Raw genomic sequence first — 12904 nt, forward strand, 5'->3', positions numbered from 1 at the left:
AAGGCTTTGCCTTATGTTTCCCTGTGCTTTTAAATACATGCAGTTGATTTTTCTTCTTCTTCTCCAGTAACAAGCATGTGAACTTTAAAATGAATGCTGTGATTGGAAAGTCTACCTCTGTGTCTAATGAATTTTCACTCCGGAGGTACCTTCATCTCCTCCCTGTTTTTATTCTCCATTCACCCAAAGGTGGACTGTTTGAATCTCAGAAATGATTATCATATTCATAACAGATGTGTACACAATGAATTATAAAAAGTTATAGATGAAATGGAAGGGAATGTCATCATAGCTGTTAAGGCAAAAAAAAAAAATTGCCTTCCATTGAGGTCCATCATATTTCTTTATTCAGTTCCTTATTCCTTGATTGAATAATTATTTATTGAGTGCCAACTGCATGCCAGGCAGAACATTCATCCTGGCCCATAAAGCATGCCTTAAGTGCTTGGCAGACTCCTGAGAGAAAGAGGCATCAATTAAATACTCAAGTACATAAATAAATATTTGCATTTTAAAATAAATATATAAATAACAAGTATACTTTGTTTTAATACAAATATGTAAATACTTGCAAAGAAGGGGAAATACAGGGAACTGAGGGCAACTGATGGATCTTTGTTGGCAAGATCAAAAATCTTCCCAGAAATAGTGACCTCTGGGCTGAAGTAAAATGTATAATTAATATTTAACCAGGTGAAAGTTGAGGACAGCCAGGATAAGCTCCTTGAGAAGGAGTTATTTATTCTTTGTATTTTTTGGAGTTTTTTGCAATGTCTTCAGCTTAGGGTCAGTTGAAGTTATATGAAATCCAGAAGCAGAAAAATAATCTGCAATCTCTAAAATGTTTAAATATTTAAATGCTAAAATTATTTAAATATTTTCTCAGTATTTATTTAATGAGGATGAGGGTAGCTACAAGTTATGATTTTGTTTTAAATTACTATTCATTCAGGGTGGTGATCTTCATTTTCAGGAATTTGTATTTTGTCATTTATGAAAAAAGACTCATGGAAAACTGAGTTCAGAAGTATGCTGTTTCAGATTTATTATGGTGATATTTTAGCTTCAGTTATAGATTGTACCTTGGGTAGCTGCCCCCTGGCCTGCTACTTAATCTAGTTCTGTTTAACGTAGTACATACTTGTAAAATGTTTTCTGAATTGGTTTGAGACCTGCAGACATCCCTAGGTGGAAATAGTGTAATAACACTGCTAATAGTGTTTTAGGAAGCCTCTTTGTACTTCTGAAAGAAATTCTGGCCTTTCAAATTAAAAGACAAATGCAAATGCTCTTAAATCAGAGCTTGGCAAATTACAGCCCATGGGCCAAATGCATCCTGCCACATTTTTTTTTCTGTACGGGCCCATGAGCTAGTAATGGTATTTACAATGTGAAGTGGTAAAAAAAAAATCAAAAGAGGAGTAATATTTTGCTACATATGAAAATTAAATTAAATTCAGATTTCATTCCATACACAAAGTTTTATTAGAACACAGCCATGGCCATTTGTCACATCCTATTCTTGGCTACTTTTGCAACTATAATGGCAGAAGTGAATAGTTGGGACAGAGCCCAAAAAGACTGAAGTTTTTCTTTTTAGCATTATGGAGATGTAGCAGTAAAGAAGACAGGCAATGTCCCTGCCTTAGTGGATTTTACTTTCTGTTGGGAAAGAAATATTAACTCATGAATAGATAAGAATAATTCAGATGGTGGTAAGTGCTAGAAAGAAAATATAGCACAGTTATGGCACAGAAAATGCTTAAGGACTGGGATTGTTGCTAGGTTAGTGAGAAAGTCAGAGTAAGACCCACTAAGGAGGATAAGATCCTTGAAGGAGGAGGAGAGGCAGCTGTGAAAATAGGAGGGACATTCTAGAGAGAAAGTACAATGAAAGCAAAAGTCCTGAGGCTGGCAGGAGCTTGATTTTTGGAGAGAGTAAAGCAGCCCAAGGTATCTGAAGAGTGTAAGATGAGGAGGAGAGTGATGTAAGGTGTAAGAGAAGATGAAACATGGGGTATAATGTTCTAAGTATGCTTGGTAGATTACAATCTACCAAGACTCTCCCCCAGAGATATTGATTCAGTCAGTCTAATATGTGGGCTCAAGCTCTACATATTTTAAATCTTTCCAGGTGATTCTGTTGTGCTACCAGGTTTTGCAAACCACAAATGTTTGCTCTTATAGGCCAGGGATTTGCATCTTAGTCTAAGCACAATGAGAAGCCACTGGAGAATTCATAGTAGCAGGTAATATGACCATATTTATATTTTTGAAAGTTCCCTTTGGCTGTTGTGAGGAGAATGGACTATAGGAGGAGGAGGCGGGAATCTGGAGGAGGCTGCTGTTGGCATTGTCTGGCCAAGAGCTGAGAGTCACTTGTATTGGGGTAGCATTGATGTTGGTGAGGAGTACACAGAGTCAAGCCACATCACAGTAGAGTCAGAAGGACTCTGATGGATTGGAAGTTGGTAGTAAGGGAAAGAGAAGAATCAAAGCAGCTCAGTAGCTGGGAGGGTAGTGGTGCCATTTATGAAGACGGAAAGAGTAAAGAGAGGAGCAGGTTTGGATTTGGGAGATGGGAATCCACAGTTTTATTCTGGCAAAGTGAAGTTGTAGATACTTATTGGATGGTATCATTCACTGACTTAACAACAAAACCAAAAAGTATTGGGCACTTACTATAGGTCAGTCACCGTTCTGGGCACTGGGAATTATATCACTTAAACAAATACAGATAAAACACTCTGCCCTTGTGGGATGTCAGATAGGTGCTGAGGTGCAGAGTCTGAAGCTCAGAGAGGATAGGCCATGCAGATATGAATAGATTTACAAGTCCTCTTGTTAACAGATTGCTTTGCATTTATTTTTTGTTGTCAAACTGTATGAATGTTTTACAACATGGTGTATGCCATTCAAACAAAATGCAACTTGAGTGTGGACTGTGTTCTGGAGAAATGGGCTGTTGCAGATCTCCCGGAGATGCTGTTCCCTTTGTGCCTGCCGGTGGTGGAGCCATATTGAACTCGAACAAAGCCACAGTTAGACAAAGCACAAGTAGGTTTTCATCCTCGGTTCTTGTCATGGGAACTGGGGAGAATTTTTATTTTATTTTTTTCAGTTAGAATGAGTACTGAGCTGACAGACCAAAAGATCCTGCTGCCTCAACACCAGTATGAAAGAGTCAAGTTCAGCAGTAAGTGGATTTAAAGGCGCATAACTAACTTTATATGTTAGTGCTGAGATGTCAACTTCAAGCCAGCCAGAGCAGCGGGGTCTGTAAGAACCCACCAGTGCCTGAGCGTGAATAATGTGTACAATAATACTCTGCATTTATATAGCACTTTTACATTTGGATCTTCACAATAACCCAGAAAGGTGGGCTGAGCAGGCATTATTACATGCATGTTACAAAAATAGTTCCCAAAAGCAGAAGCAAGTAAGGAGAGGGGTGAATGCATGTAAGTGTAACAACATGAAGCCAATGAGGCTTGAAAGTAAGATAGGAAATGAGTGAGTTTAGAGAAGGAGGTTGCTTGAAATAACTATGGTTTGATTTAGTTAATCCCCGCTACCTGTTGTATTTATTTTCTAATTAATTATATCAAATATATAATTTTTAAACTCATGGTGACTTAATAATATGTTTTCTTACAATAGGGGGTCTCAAGTTCAAAGATCCAGCAAGGTTAAGCAGACAACCTGCACGAACGAAGGAATGCAGGTTAGACTGTGCAGTGCACCAGTGATAAAGTGCAATGGTGACTCAGGTCCAGGGAGGTGCTTTGCAGGAATTTGGGTCCAGGGTGGAGATGTTAGAACTTTTTGAGAGAAGCTGAAACACAATTCTGGTCTATTATATGGAATCTCTCAATTTTAGTATTTGTAACTAATTTTCAACAATTATTTTAACATCCAAAGACACTGCCCTCCCCTCACAAAAAAAATCCTTGGAGATAGATTTGGCCCATATGCTGCCATTTCTAAACCACTGGCCTGTGAACTCAGAAATGTCTATGAGTCATACACGTATGGAAGTCCCTGTAATCTGTTCCCAGAGAGAATCTTTGCCTTGAAGACTTACTTTCACTCTCAGTAGTGACATCTTTAAATTGAGGTTGGGTCTCTGGAAGGATCTTGAGTTGGAAGGATATTGAGTATTTCCAAGACTATGAATAAAGCTTATCAAAGCTCTTTACAATTACATGACCTATTAACTACAACTCATGGTCTTTAACACTAAAAATTAGGTAAACCAATAGCTATAGGAGACATAGACTGTTTAAATAAATATATACCCATGTCAGCAGAGTAGCATTGCCATCCACGTGTCAGTAGGTTTTCCTTCAATTCTGCAAAGTTATAAGTTCAAGTAGTCAAATAATGGAAGATAGTGAAAAATGTTATTAATATTTTTTATAAAAAGGGGAATTTGATCTGATTTAACCACTGAGCTAAGTTTAATACATAATAAAGGCAGAAAGTTTGCAGTGTTCCCTCTATGTGGGAATTCAGCATACAGCAAGAAGTATGGATTTTGAGTTATCAATAATCCAAAAATGTATACCTGTAAGTGAAGAATCAGCATCCAGGTGATTCCTCCTTAGCCAATATATCTAGAAGTGAAATCTTAGCACAGCAACTTTGTTTTACAAATAGGGAAACTGAGGCACAGAAAAGCATGATGTGAATTTCTCAAATTGAAAGCACTAATGAACTGGATGGCTCAAACAGAATTTTTGTTATTTAGTCTCAGTCTCTAGGCAGACATAAAAATAAGCTCTGGGCGCAAAATCTACACACATACATTCATACACACAGGCACACACGCCTGTACGCACTTGCGTGTGCGCGCATGCATGCACAAGTACCTTGGGTAAATAAATTTAAAAATCTTGGAGTAGCTATAGGAAAATCACTCCTCTCTCTTTCCCTCTCATCTTTGTTTTCTTCAGTCCTTCAATCCTTCCTTCCTACCTACTTTTCTCTCTCCCTGTTTAGATACTTTGAATTAGAAGCTAAGAGAATAGGGATATCATTATGGTTGCTGGAAGAAAACACATCAGATAAACCTAATGGTAGAGGAGGATACAGTCAGACATTGAAATGATTTGAAAGCGCCTAAAACATTTCTTGGATGATTTTCAATTATCAAAAAGTATAATTTCCTGAAGGAAAGTGTGCTAATAAGGGTAAGAAAGAAGGAAAGGAAAAAGAAACTCCATCACTAAGAGAGAACTACAGTTTATATTTCAGTGTATGTCTTCATGAGTTTTCCCATGAAAATATATATGTTTACAAAAATAGATTCATACAATATGTTATTCTCAACCTCAAGTATTTTCAAACTGTGAGTTATGACCAGTTAGTGGATCAGAAAATTTATTTAGTGGGTAATGACCCGCATTAAAGTAATTAATTTAAATAGAATGTAAAGAAACAGACTAAACAGTGCAGAATCAAGCTGAATATGGTTTCACTTGTGTGTGTGTGTGTGAGAGAGAGAGAGAGAGAGAGAGAGAGAGAGAGAGAGAGAGTGTGTGTGTGTGTGTGTGTGTGTGTGTGTGTGTTTGTGTGTAACTGTATCTGGGATTATAAAGCATAATGATTTTCTAATTGTCAGTTAAAATACTTGAAAACCACTGCTTTTCCACTTATTAATTTAAAATTATGAAAGCTCTTCCTTTTTAACAAATATTGTTACACATAATCATTTTACATTCTACCCAAATGTTTCACTAACTAATCCCATATGTTGGACAATAGATTGGTTCTAATTTTTCATTACTAAGACACAACACTGTCATGAGCTTCTTTGCATAGGCTTCCAGCTATTTCAGTAGAATAATGTAGCACAAAGTATTTCCATAACCTGTGAATGTTGGAAACTGCCCCAGACAATGTGGTATCACTTAAGAAAGCATGTTCTCTTAGGTTATTGCTGTCTGCTTTGTGAAAAGGTGGTATCCTTTGCCTTGGAGGGGCTCACCCCTGTTTCAATGTTTATTCCCACTCCAGTCTCATCCTGTGGAAAGAAAGAGTCTTCCGTTGACTTTGATCATTACTAAAGAGGCAACAGTTTCCAAGACATCGTATTTCTGCTTAAGGTGGTTTGGGATCTAAGTCTAACTCTCCTCTGGGCTGATGTTTATTGGTACAGCAATGTTGCAGCAGGGCACCAGGGGATTAGGATTCCCTAATATCCAGCTGATATCTTGAGATTATTTTGTCCTCATGTCGATCATTAATGCAAGCTGATTCAAGAATAAAGTAGGCTCTTTATATTGCTTGCTATTGTATTTTGTTAGGGTAGATGCTGTATTGGCTTCTTACATGTAGTTCTGCTTTTGTCTCTGTGTTTTGTAGACTCTGGTTTTGAAAAGAAAAATAATTATGATTTGAAAAGCAATAGGTTTACCTGGTATTTTCTCTTCCCTTAGCCACATTTTCAATTCAGTCTTATGGATCACTGCACTTCGTTGATGATCCTTTTTTTCTTCATTTGGCTTGCCGGTTTCTTTGGGCCACATCAGAGAATTAATCTAACTTCTGAGGATTAGTTCACAAACTGGGTGACCTCCATCTGTTGTGGGGGCAGTGACCACAGCTCATCCTAAATGCTGACTTTTCTCAATAGAACACCCTATCCATTGGTCACCAACTCTATCTTCTCCTGAACCAGGGTGTGGGATTAAAGGCCATGGAGAGGGTTGTTGTCATTTTATTTCCATGTTTTAAGACTCATCTAGTAAAGGACAGTCTATAAATGTTTGCTGGAAGCGATCTCAGAATTGCTTTATCTAGACACACAGACACACACCACACACACACAGAGTCACACACACAAAACATTGTTAAAATTATACACTGTAACAAGTTTCTGTATGCAATATGCACATAAGACAAGCTCCCTAAAATTTGACATAATGAATAAGGTAAATGTATCAGACGATCAAGAAGTTTTCTCTAGAGTTTGCCTATGATGGTTGTTCCTTTGAATTAAAATCTCTATTTTCTGTGACTCGATAAGAGTAGGGCTAATAGTTGCCTATCATAATAATTATTTCCAGTTGATAGGCTACCACAGTTTTTTCTTTTTTAAAAAATTTAATTTATTTATTTTTGGCTGCGTTGGGTCTTTGTTGCTGTGCGCGGGCTTTCTCTAGTTGCGGTGAGCGGGGGCTACTCTTTGTCGTGGTGCGCGGGCTTCTCATTGCGGTGGCTTCTCTTGTTGCGGAGCACGGGCTCTCGGCGCACAGGCTTCAGTAGCTGTGGCACATGGGCTCAGTAGGTGTGGCTTCAGTCTCTAGAGCGCAGGCTCAGTAGTTGTGGCTCACGGGCTTAGTTGTTCCACGGCATGTGGGATCTTACCGGACCAGGGCTTGAACCCGTGTCCCCTGCACTGGTAGGTGGATTCTTAACCACTGCGCCACCAAGGAAGCCCCTACCACAATTTTCTGCAAGCTGCAAAGAACATGACAGCATGTGGTCACTATCTTTAAAGGACGTTCATGTTTTCCATCCTCCCTCAGAAGCATGAAAACTGTCAGATGAACTCTATAGAGCAGAGCAGTGAAACACATTCTTGTATGTAAATAAAATAGACTCACAGGCGTAGCAGTTTGGTTGTTGGTGCCATTCTCCTCTCTTAGGGTCATGGCTAGCTATCATGTCAAATGCAGCAAAATTTCACTAGGTAGCATGAGTAGACAAGGAATTGAAAACAAATAAATGCTACCTCATTTCAGGAATCAGAAATAATTCAGGGTGGAGAGACCTCTAGTGGGCATTTCTGTTCATATCTGATAACGGATCAGCAAAAGATAAAAGTTGCTTTAAAAATTACTTCTGTATTTCTGCAATGATACATTCTTTTTTACATAAAGTACACCTCACCAGGATAGGATACAGGATAGAGCGTAGATGATCACTCTTAAAGAAAAAAAAAACTAATTGAAAATTTAAATCTGAATGCATATACTCAAAAGCCAACTGCATTTTTCCTTTTAAGTACCACAAAACCAAAATATAAATGTTAGTAAAAAATTGACAAGCAGGTATTTTTATCCACGTTATTTTTTCTCTCAATAAAATCCTACTTAAAATTAATTAAAATATAATCCATATATAAAACTCTCATCTGTTATTATCTCTAATCAAAGTTTAACTGAATTGCAACATGGAAAATTTTGCAAAATGGGAAACGACCAATCAATCAAAGCTCCCTTCAACCATGCCCTTGACACAAGGTTTCCCAAGGTAATATTTGGCATATTAAAATTAGTAGCCTGAGTAATTATGAAAAGTCAAATAAATCAGTCATTGCCCTGCCCTTAGGAAGTTGAGAGTGTCTTGGAGAAGAGGCAACAAATCACAAGAAGATGGGAGTGCCCAAGGCAAAGATGTCCTACAAAGAATTTTGAGCTTCCCAAGTTATGCTAGAAAACTAAAAAGAGAAAATAGAGCCTGGCAAATTTTTTAAATCTGTAGAAATATTATTAAATGTGATGTAGTCTTATTTCTACCCATTATTAAAATGCACATTTCAAATGATTTCATGATGCAGTATAATTTATGTGGCTTAATGCTTAATTGTTTAGTACTTACTTCTAGATGGTTAATCTTTTTTTCCCTCCCAACTGCAAGATCTTTGAAAATAAGGAAGGCATCTTCTTACCTTCTTACACCTCCCTACTAATATATTGCTCCCCCGCTTCTATACCACCCAATTTCTGTACTTGCTTATGTGCAACCCCTCCTCCACTATGACTTCTTGCAAAGACAGTGTTATAAAGCAGGGGTCTCCGAACCCCGGGCCGCGGCCCTGTATCCATCCGCGCCTGTTGGGAGCCGGGCTGCACAGCAGGAGGTGAGCGGCGGTCAAGCCAGCGAAGCTTCATCTGCTGCTTCCCCATTGCTGGCATTACCGCCTGAACCAAACGCCCCACTCCCCCGCCGTGGACAAATTGTCTTCCATGAAACCGGTCCCTGGTGCCAGAATGGGCGGGGACCGCTGTTATCAGGACTCTAGAGTGCATGGCTAAGGGTCTGGGGTAAACATTCAGCCCTTGCCTCAGACCTGAACATTTATTATTATTGCTGATGTTGATAGCGTTTAACTCTCTCCTTTGAATGCTCCCATTTCAGGCAATTTTGTTTATAAATAGGAACTAACTTCCAGGACCAATGATTGGAATAGAATTCTTAGATCAGTGACCTTGAATTTTAAAAAAACCCATGTTATCACAGAAGGTTAGCATTTTCTTCCGTTAAGAATATAAGTCAAAAAAATATCCCACACATAGTAGTATTAGCAGTATCTATGATGTTATCAACAACAGAAATCATAGATATTTTCATACCATATTATAATTGTTGCAGATATATCAAATATTATTTAGACACTATGTAAGTATAGTTATTATACTTGCCACTAGATCTTGGCCTTAAAAAAGCAGCTTATGTATTATCTCACAAGTTTGTATTTCCTTTAATATATTGATAATTACTTCGATATGATTTATTCCTTTTCACTCCTGTGGGTTGTGTGGTTTGCTTTTGCACATACTTTGAGAAGAGCAGCCAGGGCTCCATCAGAAAATATTTCATGAGATTCAAAAACCTGATTTGCTACCTCTTATGTATTTCTCCCCCATTCTCTTTTACCTCCACCCCCAATACGCGATAAAACATTGACATATGAAGGACCCATGCATGATTTAAAGAGCCAAGGGAGGAAGCCACTGAGCAGACTGCCGCTCTGTAGGTGGTCCTAGGTAAGAGGAGAAATGGGGAAATGGCACAGGTGGCTGGTGTTTTGAAGAAGGGTAGGGAGAAACTGAATTTCTGGAGGCAAGCTGAAACGGAGATAAGGGTGAGTGCCTTGGACTGACTGAGAACCACCTGATGTCCTGCAGACCCAGAGGCTGCCCTGATAGCTGAGTGGTTATATGCTGAATGGTCGTCAGAACCTGTTGAACCTACTTCAAACCAACATCGAAGCAGCAGGTGGTAGAAGAAATTCTGACTTAAGGGAGTCACATGTTTGAGTCCTAACTCAGGTATCATCTAGCTGGGTGGCCTTCTGCAAGGACTTCATCTCTGTCTCTGTTTCCTCTTCTGTGAGATGGAGACAAATTTGATCATTTTCCAAGTTTCCTTCCAACTCTATACATTTATGATGGATTCTCTGACATGCCTTGAAACTATAAACCATTATAGAGGCTGTTTTACCAGAATTGGCAAAACCTAAGCCATTCCAGACCAATACTACTAAACACCCTTTTTACAAAGGGTGTGGGGTTTTTTTTTCAGTGATTTTTTTTGTTTGTTTGTTTTCTTGAGGTATCTTACATACAGGAAAGTGCTGAGATATTAAATGCACCAAATGATGAATTTATACAGAATTACATCCCTGTGTAACCATCTCCTGGATCCAAGATATAGAAAATGTACTGTAACCCAGAAGGATTCCTGTGTTCCCTCCCAATTTACAACCCCTTAAGAAACAGCATCTCTCTATCCTCTATCACCATAGTTTGCTATTGCCTGTGGTTGTACTTTATATAAGTAAAATCATACAGAATCGATCTTTTGTATCTAGCTTCTTTCAGTCAGTATTCAGTTTATGAGAGTCCTTCACATAAATGTATATAGGAGTGGTTTATTGTATTTCATCGCTGTGTGGTATTCTGTCATATGAATATACCACAATTCATTTATCCATTCTACTGTTGATGTATGTCGGCTTTTTTTTTCCTTACGGGGGACTATTATGAACAAAGATGTTATGAACATTCTTGTACGCATTTATGTGGGGTTCACAGAGTGTACACGTTTAACCACATTTCATTCTGCCAAACTATTTTCCAAAATTTTACCTATTTATCGTGCCATCAGCCGTGAGTGTTCTGCTTGTTCATATCCTCTCTGACACTAAACGTGCAGGCTCAGCGCCATGGCTCATGGGCCCAGCCGCTCCGCGGCATGTGGGATCCTCCCGGACTGGAGCACGAACCCGTGTCCCCTGCATCGGCAGGCGGACTCTCAACCACTGTGCCACCAGGGAAGCCCTCTAGTTGCTTTTTGTCAGGTTTTATTGAGAAATGATTACATACATCACTGTCTAAGCTGTACAGCGTGATGGTCTGATTTACATATATTGTGAAATGATTATCACAGTAGGTCAGCTAACATCCATCTTCTCATATAGGTACAATAAAGAGAAAAGAAAGAAGGAAAGAATAAAGGAAAAAACTCTCCTTGTGATTAGAATTCTTAGGATTTTACTGTCTTAAGAACTTTCCTATATATCATACAGCACTGTTAGCTATAGTCATCATGTTGTATATTATGTCCCTTCCACGTAGTTATCTTGTAACTGGAAGTCTGTACCTTTTTACCACCTTCCTCCAATTCCTCCTCCTCCCCACCTCTGCTGCTGGTAACCACAAGTCTGATCTCCCTTTCTATGAGTTTGTTTGTTTGTTTTTAGATTCCACTTATAGGTGAGATTATACAGTATTTGTCTTTCTCTATGATTTATTTCACTTAGCATAATGCCTTCAAGGTCCATCCATGTTGTCACAAATGGTCGGATTTCCTTTTTTCCATGGCTGAATTACATTCCATTATATACGTATATACCACAACTTCTTTATTTATTTATCCATCAATGGACAGTTATTTCCATGTCTTAGCTATGAACGTGGGGGTGAACAATGCTGCTGGTAATGTCTTTGTGCAGGTAGGGTCTGCTATTATGGTCTATTTTGGGTGAGGCAACTGTTTGACCTCTGAGGACGGGGATGGGGTATAAAAGTGTGTGCCACTGACTGAAGACAGATGGATACGGCTGCTGGCTTGATTCCCTGCACAAGTAAGTTGTAAGATGGGCTCTGCCGTTGCCTGAGTTCTGTGATCAGGCTTACTAGACGGTCAGGACTGGGTACTATATTCAGTAGTAGATGGGGCTGTGAATTAGCTTCCCTGCCCTGACAGGGTAGCAGGCCAGGGCCCATTGCCTGTACAGCTCATTGTTTGGTGGCTCAAATCAGGCCTGACTGTGCACCTGGTCAGGTGAGGCCACCAGCTTTGCTCAGCAGATGGGGGGGTGTCACTGGCTATGCTCGGTGTTCAAGTGCCACTGTTCATAGAGCTATTGAATGGGCCGTGTAGCTACCCATGTGCTCTGGTTAGGTTCTCTGGTCAGACTGGCTGAAGGCTTTATTTAGAGATGAGTGGGACTACGAATTAGATTCCCTGCCCAGCCACAGCAGGAGAAACCTTTCTAAAACGGGTAAAGCTCTCCATTTTCTTAATTCAAGCAGAACTGCTCCCCAAGTTCCCTGTCCAAACAGAGCCACTGGCTTTGCTCTACAAAGTATTGGCTCTGTCTGCCCTTCTCTTGGCTCGAGCCCTGCTGGGCTGCTCAGCTTTCAGGTGTTTTGCCAGCCCTTCTGGTCAGATGGGGCCTGAAGACACTCTCCACAGTGGATGGGGCTATGTCTGAGCCCCCTTGCCTGGGAGGGAGGGAAAGGGGCTGCTCCAGGTTACTTTCAGTTTCTCAAGTCGGCTCCCCGGTTAGGAGGGACAGGGAGCTACCCTCATCCTTGTCTATGAATTAACCCCCCTGCCTCTGTATAGCACGGGAAGCCTCCGTGCCCAGTACTGGCTTTCTTTGCTCTGAGGGAGATCAGTTCTGCCTACCTGCCTCTCAGTTCCCGTGGGTGCACTTCTGGTCAGAAGGGGCCAAAAGACATTCTCCACTGTGGGTGGGGCCGTGACTCAGCACCTTGCCTGGGCATGGGCAAACTGAACTTTAGGGCCTGCAAAACTCCTCATTTGAGGATCCAAATCAGGTAGATCTGCACCCTTCTGAGTTTCCTGGTCTGAAAGTGCCCCC

This window comes from Stenella coeruleoalba, assembly GCF_951394435.1.
Source record: "Stenella coeruleoalba genome assembly, chromosome: 10".
Lineage (NCBI taxonomy): Eukaryota > Metazoa > Chordata > Mammalia > Artiodactyla > Delphinidae > Stenella > Stenella coeruleoalba.